Here is a 20,753-nt window from a genome sequence, read left to right as displayed (position 1 = left end):
GTTGTTTTTTTCGTAAATATGATGATAATGTAATGGTGCCTGGGTCCTACTCCACATATTCAGATTTACTTGGTAGGGATGTGTTCTGGACTCAACATTTTTCTTACTTTCTTTTTTGAATTGATTGAAATATAGTTGATTTACGATATTATATTAGTTTCAGATATATGGTGTAGTGATTCAATATTATTATATGCTATACTCTATTTAAAGTTATTACAAAATAATGATTGTAGTTCCCTGTGCTGTATAATATATCCTTGTTTATTTATGTTATACGTAGTAGTTTGTACCTCTTAATCTCCTACTCCTATCTTGCCCCTCCCCTCTTCCTCTCTCCACTGGTAACCACTAGTTTATTCTCAATGTCTGTGAGTCTGTTTCTGTTTTGTTATATTTGATTTGTTTGAATTTTTTCATATTCCACATATAAGTGATGACAGTGTTTGTCTTTCTCTGTCTGACTTACTTTACTAAGCAAAATACCCTTTTGGTTCATCCACATGGTTGCAAATGGCAGAAGTTCACTCTTTATATTGCTAAGTAATATTCTATTACATATACATATATTCCATTATTTAAAGATATATAAAGAAGATGTGAGATATATTATATCTCTATATAATATTTCTATATAATATATCTCTATATAATATCTCTATATAATATATCTCACATCTTCTTTATCCATTCATCTGTTGATGGACACTGAGGTTGCTCCCATGTCTTGGCTACTATAAATAATGCTTCCGTGAACATTGGAGTGCATGTATCTTTTTGAATTAAAGTTTTTGTTTTCTTCAGATATATACCCAGGATTGGAATTGATAGATCATATAGTAGTTCTGTTTTTAGTTTTTTGAGGAACCTCTGTACTATTTTCCAAGGACTCAGCATGTTTTGAAGGCTCCATGGGTTATTGTAACATGCAACAGAATCTGAGAGCCACAACTCTGTGTACCTGCCGTTGACTTATTCTCTGTGCTCTTTCTATCTTCTTGGTTAGTTGGGCCTTGCAGAGTGTTTTGTAGAACCTGCTGGGAATCAATTGTAATCATAACTGTGCATCAACACGAAAGGGAAAATCTTCTAATCACTAGTTCATGCTGGAGATGTGTCAACGATTGGCCATTCATGATGAAAAATAAGGGAGCCCTTACTTGGAGAAATAAGATTAGGTCAGAATGGGAGAAAATTATACCCAGGAATTATTAGATTTCACCACAAACCCCTGGAATTGCCTGAATTCTGTGATTAGTCAGAACTACTCAAGGCTGAGGAAGAAAAGGAGTCATTGATCGCAACATTCCAAGAGGAAGACCTAATAATAGAGTTAAGATTTGAGCACCAAGGCAGACCCAAGCCCCTGGAAGTCCCTGACACAGGCATGCCCAGGGACTCAACGTCCTATCTCCAGCAAGCAAATAGATCATAGACAGGGATATTTTCACGAGAGAATCCTCACGGCTCCCCCATCCCAAACTTTCCCAAGGCTGGCATCGAAGACTCCAGTTTGCTTTCCATGTGGTGATATTTATCACAAGTGAAATCACCATGGAAGTCCAGGCAACAGCCCTCTAGCATTCACTAGTCTAAATGGCAAGAGTTTTAAAATTTGGTGGCAACCTTTAGGCTGGCACTGAACTTTGAGAATTGGATTGAAAGAATCTTGAGGCTTATTTCATGAGAGATCTCCAGGAAAACCTTATGATTGGTTGTACCCATTGAACTTCATAATCACAACAACTTGCCTCCATCCTTGGACCCTGGAGGGAAGGACTGAAATGGTCAGGGGCCTTCTTGGTGCTTCTCCTTCTCAGGGGGCCACCCATCGGAAACAGACACATTAACCCTCGTACTGACAATGGAGGAAATAGGATGGAGAGTTTCATGTGCACCTCACATTACCATTGCTACAGATATATTGTAATATAATTTACTGTAAAATTATGGTACTTAGTAGACCAGCTGTTAGATATTGTTATTTATTAATAAAGCAGCACATATATTACCATAAACATATTATTTTAGTGCTTTGACAACTGTATTTCATTATCTTTGGTATTCTTTGTAATCCTATGTGTTTTATTTTATGTATTTGCAAACATGAACAGGGTTTCATTTTATATTAATTTCATTCATGATACTTGTCACTTTTGTTTTTTAATTTAGAGGTGTTTTAAGAATTGGGAGAAAACTAGCAGGTGGAAATAGAGAAATTTTATGTTGTTATAGCCTACTTTTTTAATTCTACATTTTGTTTTTTTGTTCTATGGGTATTCTTTTTTTAAATTCTGATAGTATGATTTTCCGTATGCTAATCTGCTTTCTTTAAGAATCCCATTTGAATTAGCAAATAATTATTTGCTTCCCAATGGGAGGCTAGAATGACTCCTGCTGGTTCTATTGCAGAATCAATGATAAGGTGCGTTAATGAGTCTCAGAATCGCTCCCAGGAGACTTTTTCTTTCTGTGCTCTATCCCATTGATGTGGCCTCTCCTTTTCACAGCATTGGGAATTTTAACTCATTTATGATCTGCTTATTAGCTTATTGTCTGTGTCTCCAGATCACATGGAGACACATGGAGGTGGAGATGTGGCTTTTAAAAGCATCTCGTATTCAAAGTTCTAAAATCAATAGTAGAATAAGCCCAGAGGTGGTTTGTGTACCACTGTCCTCATTGATATCCTAGGGATAAATGTCAAGAATAGACGTGGAAATTATCTATTCCAGGAGTCGTAGCCATAAATATTCTCAGGGCTATTTGTATTGGGGAATGTGCTGCAACACTGCTCCTGAGCTCTTTTCTCAGATGGACACAAGCCAGGATGGCATCTCAGAAGCTTGTTCTATCAGACATAACAGTAAAGGAAACTTACACTGGTACTAGTGAAAGTTAATGTTCAAAACAAATAATGAAATGTGTTTGTTTTAGTGTTTATTAACACCTCCCTATGTAGTGAAGAAAATTGTATTTTCACCATATGCTTTTGAGAAGTCTATGTAATTTCCTTCCCATTTGTCTTTTTTTTTTTTTTTTTTGGTGGGGGGAGGTAATTAGGTTTATTTATTTATTTTTAGAGGAGGTACTGGGGATTGATCCCAGGACCTCATGCATGCTGAGCATGTGCTCTACCACTTAAGCTGTCCCCTCCCCTCTCCCATTTGTCTTGGAATGGTATGAGGTCAGCCCTCCTCCTACTCAACACCTTTGATGAAATACCTGGAGACAAAAGAAAGGATGTAGGGGCAGATTAGTATGTAATGCCGTGTAGTTAAGTAGTTCTTCACTATTCGCTTCATCTTTACTTGGGTCTAGAACCTGAGAGGAAGCTACAAAGGTATCTTCTCTGAGATTGGCATTACCTGCTGAAAGAGAACTGAGGTTGCTAGCATGGTCAAGGTGTGGCATTTCTTGTGGAGAATGCTTCCCTGCTTATTTTTTGAAATTATGTCTCCTTGTATTAGATATATATATATATGTAGAGAGAGAGCACCCTCCTTTATAAATATTATGTACTATTTATATTCATTGTAATGGTGCATTAGGTTTATAGATGCTTAAATAAACAACTCACATTTTAATGGAGAGTGATGATTGTGAGGGAATGTTTCCCCCAATCTATCTTTTTTTAAATAAAGGACACAAAAGAATTTCATTCTCAAAAATTTATTAAAATAGTTATTTACACAGAGTTCTGTTTGAGTAGATTAATTCCTCTTGCACTATGACAGGTAATAATACTGTGAAGAAACATAAACACAGTTGCATATGATGGTGCACATCTCTGTGAAAGGCAGTGTCCTGTGTCCCGCAGGGTATTCAGGGACAGTCTCTGCCTTCATGACTTTTGACTCTTATAATGGGGAAGACATAAATACACAAACAAAGCTCAAAGCAGAGGGAGGTAAATGACATAGAGAGTTATAGACAAAGAACTTTGATAGTTCAAAGGAAGATGAACCTAAATTTCAGATCTTAACCCGCAGAAACTAATTTCGAGTTTGCAGTATGGCCCCAGAATTTGTAAGAGGCATTCCAGAGCATCTTATGCAGGTAGTCTCCAGACTACACTTTGAGAAATACTGATCTAGTGGTCTTTTAAACAACAGAGTTCTGCTTTCGTTTGGGTAGCTTTTTATTATTCAGTTTAAGAACTCTATCTTGTAAGCAAGATTTAATATTATCTAGAACATAGCACTTATGCACTATGAAAGAAAAAGTTCTTTGCCATACCTTCTTAAATTACTACAATGTCCACAATCCCTTATCTGCAACCTTTTTGGCTAGGTGTGTTTCAGATTTCAGAATTTTTCTTAGAAAGGTGATAAGCAGTCCAACTCTAACACAATTTTAACTTACATTCTTCCGTCAGAATCAAAACTCTTCAGGATTTATAATCTCTCTAATTTTCCCAATATGACCCTACACTACAAAATCTTCCAGCGTTTCTTCTGAGCTCTTTCATGTTTTTCTGAAATAATCTACAAATTTAGGTCTAGATTATCAAATTTTATTTATATTTTGCTTCTATTTTCATTGGCTGCAAACCTTAACTTTCACTTATACGGCCTTAGTATCAACAATTTTTTTGGATATAATGATGTATTTTTTACTCCCTATTACTTCTTTTATTCCATATATTCCTCTTCTCAGGTTATATTTTATTTTGTCTGGAATACACTCTTGCTTAAACCTTTATTAAAGGCTTTATGATGATGAGTTTTATGGAAAACATTTCTTCTGCCATTACTCTTAAATACTGATTTAGAATAATGGAGAACACTAGGTCAGAATTTCCCACAGAAACTTAAAGATGTTACTCTTTCAAACTCTTGTGTCCTGTGTTTCAGATGAGAAGTTTGAAGTCAGTCTGGCTCTTTCTCTGTTACACTTTTTTATTCTCTCTGGGTAATTTAGTATATTCGTTTTGTGTTTGAAGTTTTACTAGGACTTTTATAGATATTTTAAAAATTATTTTTCTTCCTCACCATCTGGTAGACAGACCTTTCTAACCTGAATGCTCAAGGCTTTTTCCAACACAAAGTATTTTCTATTCTTTAATTTTTTTCTTCGCTCAATTCTTCCTGAAACTGAGACTTTACAGACCCAGGAAAAGACCTCTGTGTCTTTTCTCTTTTTTCTAACACTTTCTTCTTTTTTCTTTTGCATATTCTGCAAGAATAAAGTAGTAGATATTCCTGCTCACTAATTCTGTCTTCAGTAGGGTCCATTCTGCTATTCAGCCCTCCACTGAGTTTAGTTTTATGTTTCAGGAATTGTATTTTGAATTTCCAAAATTCCTAAGTGCTTATTATTCACAGCAAATTTTTTCCCTTGTTAAAATATCCTGTCAAGTCTCTTTCATGTTACCGGCTATATTCTTCTTCTGTTCCCTGTATTGACTCAACTTCTGTGAGAATTAGTTCTGTTTATTGAGTTTAATTAATTTTTCCATTAGCAACTCTTTCTTTAACTCTATTTTTGAGCTTGGGCATATTTCAGGGTTCTTATAACATTTCCTTTTTTCTCATATGAAGTTGAGAATTGTTCATTTCTGTTGAGTTTTTGCCATCAGTCCATTCTCTCTGTTTTGTATCTTCCAGAAATCCCTTAGGGTTTTTGAATTATGGTGGCACACCTTCAGGCCTGCAATACACAGGTGTAAGTTTATGGTTGTATATGTCTCTTGCTATTAATAAAGGGTTATGTTATTTCCCATTTGGTTATTGCTTCTTGCACATATATGGCTTGAAATCCCACAAGGAGGAGAGGTGAGCATTGGGACAGGATTGTTGGATACTTGGAAGTAATATTAGCATATAAAACCCCACTTTCCCCAAACCAGTACTAATTGATATCCAGTGTCTGCTCATGTAGGTATCTTCATAAGAACTGGTATTTAGGCCAAAGTACCATGTAGGGACGTTTTTGGTGCCCTTGTGACAGCTGACATTGTAACTTGAGTTAATATTAGATTTTCAGGAAAAGAGGTCCTTTTAGAGTCAGAAAATGTTCATCTCAAGACAGACAGAGCTTCAATATACAGGGTTTTAGGTCCTGATACTGGGGTAATTTGTTGTTGTTACTAGAGCTTGTGTTCCCCTTCATTGTATTACTTAGTCATGACCGTGGGCCAGTCACATTTTAAACTGTAAAAGGCTTTTGAGTCCTGAGGACTAGAGAACACTAGAGGGAAACATTTGGAATTCAAATTCTTATTGCTTGGCATGGGTGGGTAGCACTAGAATGGAGGTTCCAAATCTAGTTTCTCTTTATGCTATTTTGAAGAAGATACAAGAAAAGGGAAATCACTGTGGAATTCAGCTTTGGATTCATGTGGCTTGTACTTAGAAGCCACACTGGAAATCACTACCCTGGCCCTCACCATCATGGTCTCCACTAGCACATTGCCTCAAAGTGCTTCTAACTTGTTCATTTCATAAGCTCAAATGATAGCTGTGAGCTAAGTTTGTGGGTTCAGCTGTGGTGGGATGGGATTAGGGGTTAGCATGAAAGGTGATTTTGTTTCAAACAGACATTTAAAGAGAAATGAAAACCCTTATTAGTCAAGTTGATATAGAGAAAGAAATTCAGTGAGATTATTAAAAATCTAAGAGCTAAAAAGGAAATTTAAAAGCTTGTACCCAAACACTGCCTCCAAGAATCATGTTTGCTTCAAAACTCAAAAAGGAATGTGATCATCTCATAAAACTGGGTGTTGGTCTTGTATTCAGAACAGGAAGAATATGAAACATGTTTTCTATTTTTTCTGTCTCCTGCTTCTTTGCCTACCCACCTTTCCCTAAGAAAACATTAAGTCTCTGTTATGTTCTTTGACTGCCAACAGCAATGCAGTCTGGATCATACCATGCCCTGGGATCTAGATACATGACTTTGCTTGGGAATGAACTGCTGTCACAACTGGTATTCACATGTAGTTTGTGAATGTAGGCTGATTCATTGATGTTCTTGTATGTCCTACTGACCCTACAAATTTCAGAAAACCAGAGCGTTGAGGCCAGTGGGTCTAAATTAATCTAATTTTAGAGGGCTTTGTGGGAGCTCCACCCGTCCCAGTGGAAGATGTTCCAGGCCACCACTGTGAAAAAAAGGAATTGAGATGCCATGTGAGTGCAGCAATTCCAACTGGCCAAGAGTGAACAAAATAAGAAACAAGGATGGTGAGAATAATGGACTATAATATCTTTCAGACTTTAATTTCAACAAAAGGAGCAGGGATTTGTTTTAGGACTTCAGTTTCTCTATAGCAAATTAAATGGGAGAAAATTCACATTTTACAGATTGGGGGTATTCTTTGTTGTTTTACATAGACTTGAGGTATAAACTCTGGTGAGCCAGTCTGAACGTCGTGATTATGCATAAAGGGTGGAAAATAGAATAGAAGGTGAATTTCTTGCTTTGAGTGACAGAATGCGAAGAGGCAGTTACCTTAAGACACATCTTGCTAACATATGCTCAAAACAAGTCAAGATAAAGCGCAGATGCTCACAGACATAGTTCAAAGCTATGGTGCCTTGATGCTGAGATGCTGAGTGTAGTTCTCGGGGAAAAAGCTTGGTGGTGCCACTCTCAGTACTCAGAGTACACGCTGCCTCTGCCTCTATCAGGGATCCCTGCAAGACAAACACTGACACTCTTTTCATTTTTTGCTTTTTTTTTTTTTTTTGGCAAAGTCCTCAGATTTTTTTCTGTAAGGGAAGACGGGAATTAATATAGGTCTTTCGTAAAAGTGAAACGGCATAAAGCAAACTTTTGAAGTGGGGGATATCTTTAATAATAAAGGAAAGAAAACAGGAAATAAAGGAAACTGATAACAAGTGTGGATGTAGACCGTTCAGATTTCAATACTCTATGACAGAGGTCTAGAAACTTTTTCTGTGAAGAGACAGACAGAAAACATCCCTTACTTTGTGGGCCATAGGTTTTGCCATTGTCACAGTGACTCAGTTCTGCCACCGTAGTGTGAAAGGAGCCACAGATAACACATAAGCCAACATGTGGGGCTGTATTCCAGCAAAAGTTTATTTACAAAAACAAGTGGTAGGTGGGTTTGGTCTGCTAGTGATAATTTGCTGATCCCTGCGTTACGTTATGCTAGGAGGCGACAGTAGTGAAGTTAAGATTGTAGAACATTGCTAAGCTAAGGCTGTCTGGTACTGCTTTGGGGGGAAACATTTCAGGATCACCATTAACCATTACCATTACCATTAACTGTCCCGATTATTATTCTTTTTTACTGCTATCCTAACACTTAAGACATGCTCTACTTGTCTGTTTCCTTGAAGTGCCTGTAGATACCTTTAATGTCTATGTCCGTGTGCCTGGTTTCGTGCTTGCCCTATAGCAGAGATTCAGTAAGTGTTCTTCGGATAAATGAAGGAATCCTGGAATGTATTATGGATGCACAAAGAACTTTATCAGTTAGACTAGAGATACAACTATTAGATGTGGTGTCTATAACCTAGAAAACAATGCAAAGATGTATAAATAAAAAGTTAATAAGCTCTCCCATCCCATCCATCCCCACCACACTTGGCTCCCCAAGGTAACCCCTGTTCATGTCTGGTTGTATCTCTCCATGCTCTTCTTCATATTCATACAACTTTATACAAACACAGAGACACATTATGTAGTTTTTCATATTGTTTGTTATTATTCACATTGTCTTACTTTCCATTTCTCTGCAACTTGTAAGCTAGTACAGGGATAAAAAGCACAGATTATGGAGTCAAACTGATTAGGCTTAAATTCTGACTCCTTGCTAACTAGCTCTGATATCTTTGGAAAATTATGTAACTACCTTTGTGCTCAATTTTCTTATCTATAAAATGAAGTAGGAGAAATAATAGTTCTCATTATATAAGATGATAAAATGTACAGCACAGAGCTGGCAAATACATAGTGAACATTCTAAAAGTTCTAGCTACTATACTTACCATCAATAAATAGGGATTGAACCCACTTTTATTTTTTTTAACATTTTTTATTGATTTGTAATCATTTTACAATGTTGTGTCAAATTCCAGTGTTCAGCACAGTTTTTCAGTTATTCATGAACCCACTTTTAAATATAGCTATATAATATTCCACAGGACAGAAGTACCAACATTCATTTGATCATTCCTAATAAAGGCCATTGGTTGTTTCCAGTCTTGTGAGTGCTATAAATATTGCTACAATGAACATTTTGGGACTTAAATATTTGTGCTTTTACTTCCATGGGATAGATTATTCAAAGAGGGATTGTTAAGTCAATTTACTTGAATAGATCTAGACCTGGCGGAGGAAGTAGGTGTATCAGTCTCCATGGAACTGAGTCTCAGAGATTAACTACTGCAATCCTAGCCTGTTTGAGGAACTTGGATGGAGACCAGACAGCCATTCTCCATAGCCAGAGGTCACATGAGCTGCCATAAGTCGTATGTCCATCTTACTTTTGGTTAGGAGTTTAGATCGGTTCTTTTGATCTGGGGTTCAAGCACCTAGTGACTAGAACTTTGTCTTTTCTCTAAAAAAGCGTGAAAAGTCCTCTGAAAAGAAGTTCTGAAAACTTCTTTTATTTTTATAACCATGTAGGTGACAGTGTCAAAGAAATACCCATTAATGAAATCACACTGGAGCCATCAGTTTCTTCAGCTTAGAAGGGTGGCTGTATAAAATAAAAAACGCAGAAAGAAATAATAGGCCAATCCTCTACAAATTGGGCATCCCGTGTTCTTTCATATCTAATGCCTTAGGTGACTCAGTTCTTAACTGATCTTCCACTTGGAAATCTATTGGTAATTCCAACAACCCTGCATGAAAATGTCTGCTGCCCAGTACAAGATCTAGGTCCCATGTTTCTTCAGCGGAATAGGCTGTCTCCTTTCTAAACTGGGTTCTTCTCGTTCCTTATTTTTCATTTCCGCTTTCTGTTGCATTTAGACCTCAGACCCTTGGATAGGTTCACAGTACCACCCCTGAGATATAGAAATAGATTACTTTAAAATTGCCATTTCCTGATTTCCCAAGCACTGAGCACTTCCAAATTTCCTAAAACAGAATATGTAATATTCCTTGACATGTTCTTGCTTATCACTGATCATCCTTTCTAAAAAAATTTTTTTTTTATATTTTTTGCTCCCCTTCTGTGGGAAAAAAGGGTCTGGCTTCCCTCTGCTACTTTCTAGTGGAAATGAATGCCAGTGTGCCTCCCAAAATAAACAGGCCTCAGGCATCCATGAACACAGAAAAGCACTCAACCATACAGAGTTATTTGAATCTGTACTCAGCAGCCTTTTTTTTTTTTTTTTTTTTTTTTTTTTTGTCAGTGTGAAAACAAAACAAAATGAAGAGGCCAAGTCCTTAGTCTTTATGAGTTACTCCCAGCAGCCTTTTGTCAGTCTGAAACTGGAGAACATGGGGCAACAGATATAAACAGTATGAGGGAAGAGGAACAATTCTAACAAACTGGTTTACTTTAGTATTTTCTGTCAGAGGCTTCAACAGCAACAATGAGGCTTTTGGAAACTTGGCAGAGCCCTAAAAATGGACTGATAATATTGCAGTTGTCTTAAAATAATTTCTGTGGGGGGTTGTTTTTTGTTTAAACTGCTTCTTATCCTGACCTCTTTTCTACTCTGACTCTCACTTCAGACTCTGACCACATTCTACATAAATGTATTTTTTGAAATATTTTTTTGAATCCATGAACTGTTTTTTGATCTGTCTTACTGATTTTGCACACTTTTTAATTCTTTTTTTTTTTTTTTCTGGTGGAGGGGCAGTTAGGTAATTAGATTTATTTATTTATTTTTTAATGGAGGTACTGAGGATTGAACCCAGGACCTCATGCATGCTAAGCACACGCTCAACCCCTGAGCTGTACACTCACCCCTATACCTGTATTTTTTTAACTAACTTATTTGCAATTCTAGTTTCTGGCCTTGGAAGTAGAAGAGAGAAAGGTTACAAGGCTGCTCAGGCTACTCCCACAACTCGAAGAGCACACCTTCTGAGAAAGACCGTTTCAGAAAGCTCCTTAGGTTAGGTCTCTTTCCCAGATGTCTTTGTCCCTGGCCAACTGTCCGAACTACAGATTGACGTGGTCGCTCTTTCGAAATACAGTCAAATGGGCTACGCCAAATTTTCTAACTTCCTGTGAAAAGACAAACTCTTACTTAAGCCAAATGATTCCTATCTTATCTTTTTCTAATTTCCTTGCTGTTCCAGGCCAAGATGTACAGACCTAAGATGGATGTAGCCTGTCACACACAGGAGTAAAATGTCCATATTAAAAGACACTGCCTTTCAAATGGAGTTTAAAATACCCTGTTGAAAACAAACAAAACAGAAGGATTAAAATAAAAGGAAGGGCAAAGTTATGGTAAGTAAAGACTAATAAAAATAAGGCATATGATAATATTTAGTTAAACCTACCAGAGTTAAGAAGTAAATAAGTAGGTTAAACTAAGAAGTGTTTATTGAGAAAAGGTAAAATCCTCCAAGAAAATAAAAGAGTTATAAATCTTTATGCCTCAATAACATAAACCTAAAGGGAATACTGCTATAATGATAAAAGAAAATTAAAAATGCATGATGACAGTGGCAAACTGTATCATAACTCTATTGTCCTTGGCAAACCAAATACTCAGAATTTAATTAAGAATACAAAACTTTGCAAATTTAAGTATCCAATCAGTAAGAATGACTTAATAGATAAATTGTTAACTGTGTTCCCAATGAAAGGAAAATCACATTTTTTCTAAGAGCTTTGAATAATATGTAGCTTTGGACCAAATATTAGATCACAAATGAAATCTCAATAAATTCTAGAGAAATATACTAGATTATATTCTTTGATCATAATTAAATTTTAAACATTTAATTAATATTAAAAGGTAGCTATGTGTGTGTTTATCACACAACTAGAATAAAGAAAGTTTTAAAAGTGAATCTTGCTTTAGAGATTTTTAAAGTTAAAATTAGAAATAAATTAGAAATAAGTGATTATGAGAAGTCCATATACGGTCAATAAGAATGTAGCCAAAGATACAGACAGCAACACAGATTTCAGTGTGCAGGGTATTTTTTCAGGATGAATCCCTGTGGAAGGGAGAAGACAGGAAGACTGGGCAGAGAGAGGCCTGTCAGCAGTCTCCTGCATTAGACCCAAAGGGTTGGACCATTTTACCATTGCCTTGATTAATCACTGGATTTGGGGCAACCTGGGAAGGGTGTGCTCTTGGCTGAGGCAGCTCTCTGTAGCTGAGGGAAACCCTGAAAGAACTGAGAGCTGTAACAACAGATTCCCTTCCTTGAAAGGGAATCTGGACAGTGTCTCCATACCCACTATAACTTGATGAAAAAAAAAAAAAACACAGTGACTCAGAATCATCTCTGAAAGTTTGGCACAGTGGTCACTAATACGACGACTGTCATAGCAAACATAAACAAAGCAATAAAAGAAGAAAGTAAAACTGGTAAGAGGCTTACATATAAGTAAGGCAACACTATTATTTGCTGGCAATATGACTGCATATGGGTAAAATATAAGAAAATCAATAACAAAAAAGGATATTTGTTCTATAAGATAAGCAAAATACAAAATCAACAGACAAAACTTAGTAGCTTTTCTAAACATCCATACTCCTAGTTATCATCTGAAAAAAATTTAAGTCGATTCAAATATAAAAGTAAAAAATAAAGCTATAATAAATGTTTATAAATAAAATGTTTGAGTAACAGGGTAAACTGAACTAATATAGACCCCCCTCCCTCAACCACAAGCACATTAAACTGCTGGACAGAATATGAATAAAAAATTAAGCACTTACCAGAGCTCAAAACAAAGGGGAGAGCTCTGATGAAATGTGGTCTCTTGTGGCTGCACATTTGGAATTGAGCTCCCACCAGCCTAGAGGAAACAGAGCACAATGCAAATGCAGGCAGAACGACAGTTCCCACATGAATGGCATTCCCTGGAGGTGTGCAACAAAACAGCCTGATTGAGAAGGATAAATCCTGGAAAAAACCAGGTCTCTGGAAGGGCTGCCACTTCTAGAAAAGGAAAACTAAAAAAAACCATGCCCACTGGTTCTGGGAAGCCAAAAAAGGATTTGACTCCATGAGCCTCAAGATAGAAATCAAACATGTCTCTGTAAGATGTCAAAGCCTCATGTCTGGACCATGCATAACATGGAATTAACATTTATATTACACATTTAATACAGCATTTCCCACACTGAAATATTAATGTAAAAACAGGTCTCAGTGAAAACTCGGGAATCACAGCTGAAGCAAACATTTGAACAAACAAAACCATAGACCGCTTTTACAATTCTGTATTTATAAAACTCCCTACAGGGAAAAAAAGTCCTCTATGAAGATTTGCTCATTATCAGAAAATTTCAAGGCACATGAGGAAGTGATCAACTCTGAGACAGTTGCCAGATAATCAGAAGTATTATGACCCTGAAAATATAAAAAATAAAACAATCTGAACAATTCTTTGGAATAAATATTTATTTACTAATATTTACAGAATTAGACTGTTCTAAATGAATAGATACAATGGCAGATATTGTTGATTGTGTACCAAATAGCAATTTCTCCAAATTTCCTTCTTATTGCTCAATGTTACTTTTGTTTACATCATAAGCAGCCATATGTATCAGGGGATTCTGGGCTTCTCCTCAGCCTTAGACGGCAAATTATAATTGGTATTAATCAGTCATGGTAATTCCATTGCCTTTCTTCCTTTCTTTCTTTCTTTCTTTCTTTCTTTCTTTCTTTCTTTCTTTCTTTCTTCCTTCCTTCCTTCCTTCCTTCCTTCCTTCCTTCCTTCCTTCCTTTCTTTCTTTCTTTCTTTCTTTCTTTCTTTCTTTCTTTCTTTCTTTCTTTCTTTCTTTCTTTCTTTCTTTCTTTCTTTCTTTCTTTCCCTTCTTCCTTTTTTTTTTTTTTACTGTGCATGTTTTTTATTTCTAAACGTTGGAAATCATCCTAACATTTATTTTTACCAAACAGAGAGGAAAGAGGAGCCTGGAAGGACCTAACACTTTTTTTTTAGTTGAAGTATAATCACTTGACTATACTTCAACTATATAATGTTGTGTCAATTTCTGGTTTACAGCATAATGTCCCAGTCATACATATACATACATATCCCATTGTCTTCCGATTTAAGAAGGGCATGTGGCTCAATTCTGATCAACAAGACACAAGGGAAAACCTGCTGCTTTTGACAGTCTTCATTGATCAAACAAAGGGATATTTGAAGGGGTATTCTCCTTTCTGCCACTGGACAATCTGCATGAGAATGAGGTGCTTAGAGCTGCTGTAGTCATTTTGTGACCATAAGGGAAAAGGCTGAGGACAAAAGCCAAATACTTAGGATGGAAAGCAGAAACACAGAAAGATCCTGGATCCTTGATGATATTACTGATCCACTGAATCTGACTACTATGGAGTTCCCAGTCTCTGCATTTTCTGTTATATGGGATGAACTTCTTACACTTTAAACAATTTACATTGGGCCTTTTTACTTACAGCCCAGATCAAATCAACTGATTGTACCAAGAAAAAGAAAAAGAAAGAAAGAGGAAAGGAAGGAAGGGAGGAAAGAGGAAGAAAGAAAAGAAGAAAACAAGCATGTTGGAAAAGAACCAAATAATTTTTCTAGAAGTGAAAAATGTAAATACTGAAGTTACAAACTTACTGAACAGGCTAAACAGCAGATGAGACACAGCTGAAGTGATAATTAGTGAAATAGATTGAAGATCTGAGAAATCATGCAAAGTGAAGTCTACAATAAGAGAAATACGAAAAAGAATGATAGAATGAAATGGTCTAATTCATATCTAATTTCTCCAAAATAAGAAAATAAAGAGAATGATGGATAAGAGGCAATATTTGCTTATTTAATAAGGAGGAATTTTCAATAATTGATGAAACACATCAATTCTCAAATGAGAGAAAAACAATAAATCCTGAGCAGGACAAGCAAAGTAACTCCTCAATGTACACATTACAGTGAAAGAGAAAAGAAAAGAGGAAAACCTGAGAAGTGATCACAGAATAAAGCAGGATTATCTATAATGAAAAACACAATGACCCCCTCTGCAACAACTATCTCCCTAAATCCGCATACCACTGGCCTACTTCCAGAACTCTTACCAGCATCCAGATTTTGTTCAAGTACTGGATGGAGATTTCTTGATCTAACATAGGGGGAGGGTTTTCACCAGTAAAAATCTAAATTTCTAGTGTGATGAGGCACTTGGTACCTGACTAATATTCCTAAGGTGAAAAAAAAATGAACGTGTAATTAGTTAGTTTTAGGCACTATTCAATAGACCTGTCAGGACTGAGAGAATGTGGCCCCTGAGAAAATGGAAACAAATGAAATGAGGTCCATAAACGCCTTGGATTTCTGGATGGACACGCTTTCTACATGGTGGTGCTGGGACAGGTAAACCAAGCAGAGCATAGTAATCCCAATGAAGTGAAGAGACAGGACCAGCATTCAGGGATCCGGAGGTGGTGGGAATTTGCCTGGAAGACTAATGTAGAGAACAAAGCTATGTAGAGAAGATCCAGAAATCTGTGTAGCAGATCCCTTGAATATGGAATAAATACGAGGCTATTCATTAACAGAGTTAGACTTTATAAGGCCAAAGGGAATTACTACCAGAGAAAGAACAACTAGCAGAGTGCTGTGACGTGCATCCTCCAAGGATGGCACAGGGGTGGGAGGTGTTTGAGTACTGATCAGTACTCTCTGAGTAGAGGGAACTTATTGAACACCTACAGCATATAGTAGAGACCTGTTAAAAGCCACAACTTAGGAGTATGTCTGATCTAGCACTAGGAGGAAAAAAGCCACTTTAGACTTTGCCAAACGAATCTTATAAAGAAGACTTGGAAAGATTAAGCTAATTTTCAAGTAAATTGCTTGCCTTCCAGAACAAAGCCCAATACTCTATAAAGGAGACAACAGAATTTAGATACTTAAGAAATATCAGCTAATATCTAGTATCCAATAAAAAATTTCTAGATGTGAAGAAACAGGAAAATTTAACTTATAATGAGGAAAAATATCAATCAGTAAAAAATACCTAGAAAAATCAGAGATGGTGAATGAGCAGACGAAGATTTAAAGCAAGGTCAAAGTTTAAAAGGAAAATAAACACAATGAGGGAATAAATAAGAAGAAATTAAAAACAAAAGTGATTTGAAAAAACTGGAAATTCCAGAACTGAAACTATGAGAGCATGGTCCTGCTGACATCTTGATTTCAGACTTCTAGCCTCCAGAACTTTGAAACAATAAACGTTTAATTTTAACCAACCCAGTTTTGAGTACTTAGTTACAGCAGCTCTAGGAAACAGATACACCAGTCTTCTGGAAGACCAGGTCCAAGAGGTGACAGTCACTCCCGGGAAGCCAAGGCCTGAGTTACTGGGAGAGTAACTTAGGCTCAAAGTATCTCGAGGCCAAGGTGAGAGAGATGGGACAGCAGGATGGTGGGGGAGCAGACAGCTCTGCCAGGCTCCTCCACTCCCCTTAGTTCACAGCAGTTCCCTCCGGCCTGTCTGAAGGCAGGTGAGGGGGCTTCACCCAACTCTACCTTGCTTCTCTCCTCTCCCCTCCCTGCCTCCACTGTCACTACCCACTGCCACAGCCACCAGTGCCTATATTTTTAAACAAAATGTAACTAAAAGAGTATAAATAGCTCGGTATGGCTTTTATTCTGTGATGCTTATAAGGGTGTTTTTGGCATTCATGGAGTTACATGTCCACTCATTCAGCTGTCAAAACTGAAAGAGAAATATCATTCAAGAGAGTGTTCATGTCTGAAAAAATGCAACATAAGTCAAGTGAAAAATGGCTCAGACCTAAATGTTCTAAGCGTTCTGGGAAGCATGTGTACATTTTAAAACTGATTGCTGTTTTAATTCTCTGTGTATGATATTCAGGGCTTTAAAAATTTTTTACTGACTTCCTTGATGAAGAGTTTAGCAAATGCAGAAATTGAATCTTAATTTCTGAATGCTTTGATTGCTTCTAATTGCCTTTTGTTTTTCCACGTGTCTCAGCTTAACATCACAGAAAGCTTTTGAATCATTAGCTCTAGAAACATAAGCCCATCACTTAATCACACAATAAGTGAATCTCAGGCATCCGGCCAGCCAAGGAACCTGGCCTGGAAGTGTCTTTTGTAAGGCTCAACTGGAAGATTCATCTGTCTTCAGCCACACACATCATTTCTCATCTTAGTGGAAAATTTCTGGATGCCCTCACAGCTATAAATTTCCAGCCTAGTATGGAAATTCATTGCCCCATCCACAACTGAACAGTCTAGGGAATGGAAGAAGCTTTGAGCCATAGTCACTTTCTGAAACAAGAGATTCTTGAAGGTCTCATCTTGCCAACCTCCTCTCCTCCCTCTCTGCACCCAGCAGCAGTAATGGTGTAATGCAGGGAGAGCCTTAAAATGACGCGTGTCTCTGTTTCTTCACCTACAGATGGAGGAAATAATTTCAACCTCAAATGGCAGTGATAAGAACAAACAAGATGATATATATATATAAAGCACATAGCCTGTTTCTCCGCACTTGGTAAGCACACCTGGAATGGTACCTGTTAATGTTGTTGCTACTGTTGTTTCTGTTTCTAAGTTGTGTTCTAATTGTGCTACATGCCCAAGCATCAGCGGAAATCTTTGAATCTCATCAGTGGAAGGGAGTTTTACAATTCTGTTACCCAGTCCACTTTACAGGTAAAGAAACTCATCTATCTAAAATATCCAAGAGGACACACCCTTGTCCAAGATTGTACGTAATGACTGGCATTGATTCGCAGAGCTGAGGTCTCTTGATTTTCAGACCAGAGTTCATTTTACTAGAAATGCTCAAGTACTCTGGTATTCTTCAGTATGTGCAAAATTACTCATCCTGCTTCATATTTTTCGGATCACTTAAAATTTTAGTTCTTGCTTGCAGTCATGTGAACCTTAGGCTAACCAATATACTCATCTGAAAAAAATCTGAAAACAGTGCAACATAATTAGATGAAAAACCTAATGGAAGATAAATATTTTGAAAATGGTTCCAAGAGTATAAAATAACTAGAAGAAATACATAGGCAAAGATGTATTGTAGGAGAATAATGATTTTGTGATAAACGATGATAATTTTCTTTTGAATTTTCTAAAGGAATTTTTCCAGAAAAAAAAAATGTTTGATGCAAAGTCAAATATATACTCTTCATGTGTGTATGTTTATATTACAAAAAAATTTTTTAAGTTTTCCTTTTTTTCCTAAAAGTTTCAGCTAAACAGGGGTGAAGGTTTTGGAGAAGGGAAGGAGGCAAGAGATACTCAGTGCTGTTTTTCCTCTGCGACAGAGGGAGTTTACCAAGAAACAGAAGGTGGATGCCACACTGCTGGGTGGCAGGTACCATGATTCCATTGCCGGAAGGACTTCAACTGAAGCCCAGACCAAAAGAGGGAAGTAAGTGATTCTTGCTGATAGCTGCATCCTTTGCTGGGAGTTGAGGAGAAGCATTCCTCTCTTGTGCTAGTTCAAGTTCAGCATCGCCTTTGCTTTGTTCTCTTGGGCCTCCAGCCTCTTGCCCCTAGTGTTACCCACCCACCCCTGACCTGGGAGAGTGTAGCCCAGGAAACGTAGTGAATACATGAGAACGAGAGGAGTACTGCTGTGGTTACTTGGATCAAATTAAGTAAGATTAAGTAAGATTCCTTTTGTTCTTATTTACATAAGCAAAATGTGCTTACTACAGATAATACAAATAGTATGAAAAAAAGTGAAAAACCAAACCCTCGCTCACAGCACATGATATCCTGCTTTTTTTCACTTGACCATATGTCTTGGAGCTCTTCTAAGTAGTAAATGAAAATCTGCCTCATTTTTTCTATCATCATATAGTATTCCACAGTATAAATGAACCACATTTCATTTAACCATTCTCTAATTAAGGGAAATTTCTGTCTTCTTCCAATTTTCCTTTATTATAAATGAAGCTGCAGTGATTATCCGTGTTTTATTTTATGAATATCTGTGAATATTTCAGAAGAATTGATTCTTAGAAATGGAATTAAGAACTCCAAGAATAAGCTTATCTTAAATTTTGATAGGTAGTTCTAAGCTGTCATCAGAAAAGATTATACCAATTTACACTCTTACAAACTGTGTATGAAATTGCCCATTTCCACCTGATAATACTGGTGTCAATCTATTGAATTGTTAACAGCCTGATGGGTTATAAAGTATATCTTGTTTATTTTGCATTTCCTTTATTATTTTTGAGATTGAGCATCTTCTATATTTTATTAATATTTTAATTTTTCAATGAATTATCTCTTCATTTCTTTTTTCCAGTTTTACATTTTATGTCTTTTAATAATTCTGGGAGCTTTTAATAAATTTTATATATTATACTTTGTTTTACATATTTTACAAAGACTTTTCACTGGAACCTTTTATTTTGGTGTCTTATTTCATAAAGAACTTTTAATATTTTGAAATAAGATCTTTTTATTAATGGCACCTGAAATTTGTGTCTTTCTGAGAAGGCCTTCACCATCCCCTAAAATTACAAAAACTGATGTACTATATTTTAATCTAATTCCTTTCTAATTTTTTTTTTTCAGTTAGTGTTTAGAGTTTAATCCATTTGGATTTTGTGTGTATGATGTGATATTAGAAACTAAATGAATCTTTTCAGGATTTCCAACCCTCTCAATACAATTTTTCAAGTCTTTCCTTTTTGCTATGATTTGAAATGCTCCCTTTTTATATTCTAAATGTCCCTTTATTCCTGAATTGTTCTTTCTGGTTCCATTTGCCCATTACTTTATTCTGAATCAATACAGCATTCTTTAATTTACATAAATTTGGTATATTCTGATAACTGAAAAGTCAGTTTCTTCCTCATTTTTTTTCTTTAATTTTTTGCTTGTTTTTGTGTGTTTACTCTTCCACAGGAACCGTAAAATCAGCTTATCAAGTTCAACAGATCTGTTAGGATTTGTACTGGGATTGCATTGAATTTATGGATTAATTTGCAAAATTGACATCTTTGAAATATCTACTCTTTCATCCAGAACCATGTAGTTTTCCATCTAGTCAGGTCTTCTTTTGTGTCTTCAATAAAATGTTACCGTTTTCTTCATGTGGACTTTGCAGTTCTTATTGGTTTATTCCAGGTGATTTTTTTTTAAGCTTTTGTTGTTGCTGGGAATGGGATCTTTAAGTTTTGTTTTTCTACAGAGAAAAACAAATGAGTGTGAAAAGAAAGTGAGAGCTGAAAAAACAGGAGGGAGAAGAAAAAGAAAAAGAGAAATTTGAAAGGTAAGGTGAGACGATGCAGAACGGAGACAGGGAGGAGAAAATGTGATTTTTATTGAGTACCTATTATGTGACATGCCCTGTGGCAGAAGCGTTCACAAGCACCATTTCATGCACTCTTCCCACCAGGTGGCTTGTCTGAGAAAAAAATGAAATTTGCCAAGGTCAGCAAGGGAGAAGGGAAAAGGAAGTGGACAGAGAACAGATTTGGAGTGAAATCTGGGAACTGGTCCCAGCTTCTGCTCTCACCAGCTGTGTGATTTTGCTCCAGTTACCTAATTACGTTCCCCGCTTGTAAAAACTTGCATAATATCTGCTCAGGTGATTGTGGGGATTAATTGGAATAACGTATCTAAAGCGTCAGTCACAGAAGATGTT

General features: G+C 36.5%; 1 long non-coding RNA gene across 3 annotated transcripts in view; it reads left to right on the top strand.

The window, feature by feature from the left end:
* LOC105087415 (uncharacterized) overlaps window positions 1-20,203 on the top strand; it is a 38,332-nt gene extending 18,129 nt beyond the window's left edge. For 2 of the 3 annotated variants that reach the window (XR_010382706.1, XR_010382708.1), the window contains 4 exons: window positions 11,239-11,392; window positions 17,532-17,624; window positions 18,412-18,518; window positions 20,012-20,203. This is a non-coding gene — a long non-coding RNA (uncharacterized LOC105087415). Of the gene's footprint in view, window positions 1-11,238; window positions 11,393-17,531; window positions 17,625-18,332; window positions 18,519-20,011 lie in introns of all 3 variants that reach the window. The other variant, XR_010382707.1, reaches the window with a different exon arrangement.
* The last annotated feature ends 550 nt before the right edge of the window (window positions 20,204-20,753 follow it).

This window comes from Camelus dromedarius, chromosome 10, assembly GCF_036321535.1.
Source record: "Camelus dromedarius isolate mCamDro1 chromosome 10, mCamDro1.pat, whole genome shotgun sequence".
Classification (NCBI taxonomy): domain Eukaryota; kingdom Metazoa; phylum Chordata; class Mammalia; order Artiodactyla; family Camelidae; genus Camelus; species Camelus dromedarius.
Note: the sequence above shows the minus strand (reverse complement) of the source record. Positions and strands in the feature narration are given on the sequence as shown.